The sequence below is a fragment of the Embiotoca jacksoni genome, unplaced genomic scaffold (genome assembly GCF_022577435.1).
Source record: "Embiotoca jacksoni isolate LCO1_2020_lvr unplaced genomic scaffold, fEmbJac1.0.p SCAF_12, whole genome shotgun sequence".
Taxonomy (NCBI): Eukaryota; Metazoa; Chordata; class Actinopteri; family Embiotocidae; genus Embiotoca; species Embiotoca jacksoni.
In genome coordinates, this window is record NW_027185252.1 from 11,044,580 (window position 1) to 11,050,579 (window position 6,000).

Below are 6,000 nucleotides of genomic sequence, written 5' to 3' on the forward strand. Positions count from 1 at the left end.
CAATACCAGTGGTGGAATTTAACTATGTGCGTTTACTCAAGGACTACACAATTCAATTAATTTCCATTTCATGCAGCTTTATACCTCTATACCTCTACTCCACTGCGCCTCATAGGCACATATTGTACTTTATACTCCACTACATTTGTCTGACAGTTTTAGTTACTTTTCAGAATATAATTTTTCATACCCATTCTGCCCAGTGGAGCCCATATCTCTCCAACTGTGTAGATTTTGTCTGGTTCTGATAAATTGAACAATTACATTTAAGTAAATTCTCCTATACTTCTTAAGTTAAACAAACTATTTAAAAAAAATACAGGACTGTTTTTCTGAGCTCATGAAAGTACTTTTTTTTTTTTAGAGCCGTGTGTTTCTTACAGAACACTAATGCTACAAACACGTGTTTATCTTTGAGAAAATGACACATTGCTGTAGATTAAAATAAAGCAGTTTAATTAGCTCAGTCCTAAACATGTACAGCAGTAAAATGCAACATCCACATTAATGCAGCGGTAATATTAATTCAAAATGATTATATAGGCTATGATAGTGAAACACTGACTGGGAACATTTTACTGCACAATGAGTACTTTTACTTTTGACAGTTTGAGTACATTTTGCTGCTGATACTTATACTTTTATTTAAATAAAGTTTTGTATGAAGGACTTTTACTTGTATTTTTACAGTGTGGTATTAGTACTTTCACCTAAAGGACCTGAATACTTCTTCCATCCTTGCTACCTCCAAAGCAATTGTTTTTCAAAGGTTTGGGTAGCCTGCACCCGATGGATGTCACAAACGTGAGCATTGCCAACTATCTGCATCTCAGAGGAAGTTTATTTCCACTGTCTTGCAACAATAAATGAAGGACTTAATTAAAATATCCTCTCCGCCTTGCACTGCGATGCCTGAGAAAGAGCCAGTAATCTTTCCAAACAGTGTTATTTGTGTAAACATATCTATATAGGGATAGATATTGCTGTCACCCTTGGCTCCTAAAGTGTAGGACGATGGAGACACTGTTCTATTTTATTTGCTTAACTTGTAAATGTGGGTCACCTTCAGTGGAACCTCTCCAGAGACACTGGAGGGAATTCGAATTTTTGAAGGCACTGAACTAGAAGGAAAGTGTGTCACAATCAGACCTTGTAGTTTAATTAGTAAAAGACCTGCAATGTGAAAAGCTCTGATCAGGTAGCACACGGACAGAGTGTTTTTTTTTTTTTTTACTGGTTTTCCCCTGAGAGGTGAATATAAAGGCCTACAGATAAGAGTCAGAATAAGTCAAATAAACTATCAAGCTGCTGATAAATCACCTTTGGTGGGAAATAAACTGATACATATAGACAATGTTGTGACTGCAAGGTTGAGCTGAAGAGAGGAATGTAAACCTCCTGTCTGTCTTCACCCTCCATCTTTTATGTATTTAACCAGTTCTTGACAACTTTTATCACAGAAGACGAGGTGATGATGAATATGCCTGTGTTTTCTGCACATTATGATTTAGGGAAAGCTCAACTGGTTAAAGTTGGTTGATAGACCACACCAAGCTCTGAGGATTTAGTGGGTGGCAAAGCTGTACATCTTAACTTTATGCAGTCACACGCTAGCATAATAAACATTACTTCTCTGTATGTACTGGGTTTGTAGATTTATAGGGAGTAGGAGGGGAGGGTGCAAGTCGCAGAGGGTGCAGTGGTGTGGTGTTAACACTGCTGCTATGGGCCGCTTTGCATCCTGACAGTGGAATAACAAGCTGAGCAAGATTTAAAGAGAGAATTTTATAGGTTTATGTTTACATGTGCAAAGCTTGGTGGGCTTGCTTTCCAGGCCTTTTCTGGCAAGTTAAGGTTTGACAACATGCTCAGCAGTTATGTACATAAAGACGTGAGTGATGTAATAGGACACCGTAAATGCACTACCGTAGGTGATGCGTGATCTACACTCTATCTTCCCTGTGTGGTGGTGAAGTGTGAAGATGTGTTTCATCTGTTATCTCCTGCATACTGTCCTCCTTGTTTTGATAATGAGTGTTTTAGTCTGTACGGCCTTCATCAGCTGTCTGGGATGAAGAGGAACATCTAGAGGATGAAATCACTTTACAAACACAAGAATGGGAGTTTTTCCTTCACATTTCATCATCTACAAGTCTGTACACTATGTCCCCCATGTATCTGAAAGTTTCAGGTGTGCTTGTGATTATTCAAAACATAGTTTGTCTTGTTGCTACACAGTAAACAGTTTGGGAGGGTCTTTGGTGAATCCAAAACAAATTTATCCATGGGGACAAGTAAATTTTGATTTGCTCTGACTTTGAAAGTTGTGCTGATGAAGTGCATTTCTTCTTTACCCTTGCATGTCTGTATTTTCATCTTCAAGAAGTCTTTCTTCACTGTAATGCTCTTGTGTTTTGTGGTATTTGTGCCCCAGTAAAAAAAAAGTGAGACGCTAGCATTCCGTGCGGTCGTTTTCTCTCTCAAAACCTTTCAGAGTAGTCATGCTCGTTAAGTGATTTTTTTTTTTTTGTATAGTCCTACAATACACTCTATATTAAATTCCACTGCTCGAGGGCATTTTGTTTCCATTACACTTCATTCCTCAATACACCTATTGTTGAAGGAAGACTTACACAAGGAGAACTAATTCTTCCAAGAAGATAAATCAGTGAAAAATTTATGTATAAAAAAGATCAAAATTTAGAAATCCAAATTTAATTTGATGCATATAGTACAAATATAGTACAAGCCCCGCCCCTTATTCATCTTCCGGTTTGGACGCGATGGTTTCAGCTTCCGCTTTCAACGCGTGGGAAAGACGAAGGGTAATCAGCATAAAAAGCAAAACAAACACGCACCACGAGTGAAAGTTGTCTAAAGCAGTTGATTAGAACATGATCAATACATGCTCCCATGTGTAAATGTACTGCAACCTTTAAGGATCACCACCAGCAACCAGGAAGATGACAGGAGTAAGAGGCCAGAAGTTACCACATTAAGTTATTTTGTGCTGTTCCTTGGAGTAGATGGTGTAATTATAAAAAATATAACTACAAGAGCACTGAAGCCTGCTAGTACCCTTTACCTCTAGTAAAGTGAGCCGCTTAATACTCCACCGAGTGAACTATATTGTATATCTGAAGTCTGACTGAAGTTCAGCCCAGTCGGTCCAGCTGCCAGTTCACTTCGCCTGGGTATTGCAGGTGACAAGCCTGGGAGCAGTAGTGATGGCACGGTGCTCCTGCATTGTCGGCCTGAGAAAGTCCTGTGGCCAATTTATTGCAAGCTAAGAAAGTAGGATTTTTTTTGTTTTGTTTTTATCTTCAGTGATTGTCAAGCATACAAGGGCATATTGTTCTATTTGAAAGTATTAATGCGAGGCACTCTAGTTGATAATCTTTCATAATATACAGTTATGTAGTTAAGTTAGGTAGGCTATCAGCTGTTTTCTTTGTCTTGTCTAACCAGAAAATAGAATATTACGGGAAGACTCTTGATCCATGTGATGTGGCATACAAGTCGTTTGCATTTACTGAAGTAAATGGCCTATAACAACATAAACTGTGTGGTAATGTACAATTTATTAAATTTGTGTTGGAAAAAAACAACAACAATTAATAATGGAATAACATTTCACTTGTTGAGTGGGTAATGCTAACATACTATTTGTGTATCACAGACCTGCAAGAATGAGAATCATGGAGAATCTGCAAAGTATCCTGCAAATCTCAAACTGGCAGAGAAAGAAGGATGCACAGGATGAGGGCAAAGTAAATGAGTTATATCAAATCTTCTCTACATTCAAATGTGATATCTCTAAGTATGTATGGGCTAAGATTGCATTGCAGCACATCATGTTGAGTAGTTGCTCAATAACTTGAGGCAGAGTTCTACAGTGTAAACGTACAGGCCACAGAGGGAATGGGAGTTACACTGTTACACACACACACAACACACACACACACACACACACACACACACACACACACACACACACACACAGTTAAATCATTGCATGTGTGCAGGTGGAGTCAGCAGTATTGCAGTTAAGTGGAACATTTGTTTTTTATTTTTGTGTTGAGTGAATGCCTCAGGACAAACTGGGAAGACATGAGGACCATAATTTTCTCTTAAGCTGTAAACTGGTTAATAAATCAACATGAGTAAAGCATCATCATGTCAATGTTAACGTATATTCAAGCCACATTGTACTGCACAGATGTGTTGCCCTGTTGGCAATGCAAATGTCTCCCATGTGTTGTCCTGTCCCAGTTAATGCATGTCTGACAGTAATTACCGGGGGTGGGCAGGGTTTCTCATCCGGGTGCATCAGACCACTGCCATGCTGCTGTAGATGCCTAATTCATCTGGTTGTGATTTCACTCAGCAGCAGGTGTGTGTTTATGTATGCACATAACCACATGACAACTGTACACTACTGTGCTCTTGTAATTATCTTGTTGAAAATTACCTTTGGAGATGAACAATCTGAAACATTGTGGAAATGGGTTTTACCCTTTGTTGTCCAATAAAAAGGTTTTAATCTGATTCCTGTAGTGCAAAGGAAAACACCTGCATGCAAGCTGGTTCTTACCAGGGCCGAACATATTTCCCCTCTCTTTATGTCTACCTCTCTCGGGTCAGCTTGTGTCAACACTTTTACTGTGAGTTCACGCAGAACTGTTTATTTAGTAGACCTCAAACGCAGCTGGAACAAACCACAGTAGAAAAAGCAGGACAAGGCAGTGTGTGATGCAGTGACACGTCACATGAAACCACCAGAACCGCAATGTGGGCTCTGTGTAACGGATGCGTTTTTACATGTGTGTGTGTGCGTGTGTGTGTGTGTGTGTGTGTGTGTGTGTGTGTGTGTGTGTGTGTGTGTGTGTGTGTGTGTGTGTGTGTGCGTGTGTGTGAGTGAAAGTGAGAGTGAGAGTAAGAGTAAGAGTGAGAGTGAGAGTGTGTGTTTCTGTTTCCGTTTCTGTGCGTGAGAGCTGGCTTGGCATTACTCTTCAGTGATAACTTGTCATTTCCTTGAAGTGGCTTGTAAGACTCTGAACAGTGATAGCCGTGGACCACAACAATGGAATCGCTACTGATTTGATGATATACAGTGGCAGCAGTGCCCATGAACTGAAACATAAGCAGAGGGAATACATGGTGACAGAAGTAGAAAAGGACTCGACTGGTAACTTTATACCCTAAACTCAGGCTTATTTGGGGTTTTCCTGAGGCCTGGTTTTTTTCAGAGTTTGGTTCACAAATTGTTATATTATATATTAACAGTTGTCATTCTCATGATGGATGCACTCAGGTGCCAATGGTAAAAACAGAAGTTTATCTGTCAAGGCTTGAAGACCAAAAGCAGATAGGGATTTTGATGAATGAAATTCTAGTTAGATGTAAACCTGCTACAACAGGGAAATGTCCGATCTAACAAGTTTTAATTAATCTGCCAACACTTAAAACTGAGTTATGGCTCTATCTTAACTTTGTACTCCACTGGGAGAAGAAAATCTGCTTTTGTCATTGTTTATGTTTAACAAGTTGCAGTCAGTTGTTCAGTCTTTTTGTACAAGTCGATCCCAAACACTTCCCTAATGCTGTGTCTACATGTTTTTTCTATCCCTATTTCTCTCTAGGCCTCTTTCTGTCATTAAATGCACTGATATTTTTATTCACATAATAACTTGTAGTGGTGTTTTGCTAAAGGGGTATTTCTTAAACCACACAAATATCAAGACTTAAGGTAAATTAATACTGACAGCTTCCATCACTCGAGTTTGGACCGATAATATTGACTTATTCCCTTCCAAAAAAGCCAAATGTAATTGTTCTCAGTTTTCTGTGACTTATTTTGGCTTTGAGCTATGATTTTCCATGCCTTTCAACACAAACTGACAGAGTTGGATTCCACACATTTCTCTGTGCCGCTACCCTGTGGTGCTTGATAGGTCTGATGCTATTGTGCCCACTTGGGAGACATCTATAGAGAACATT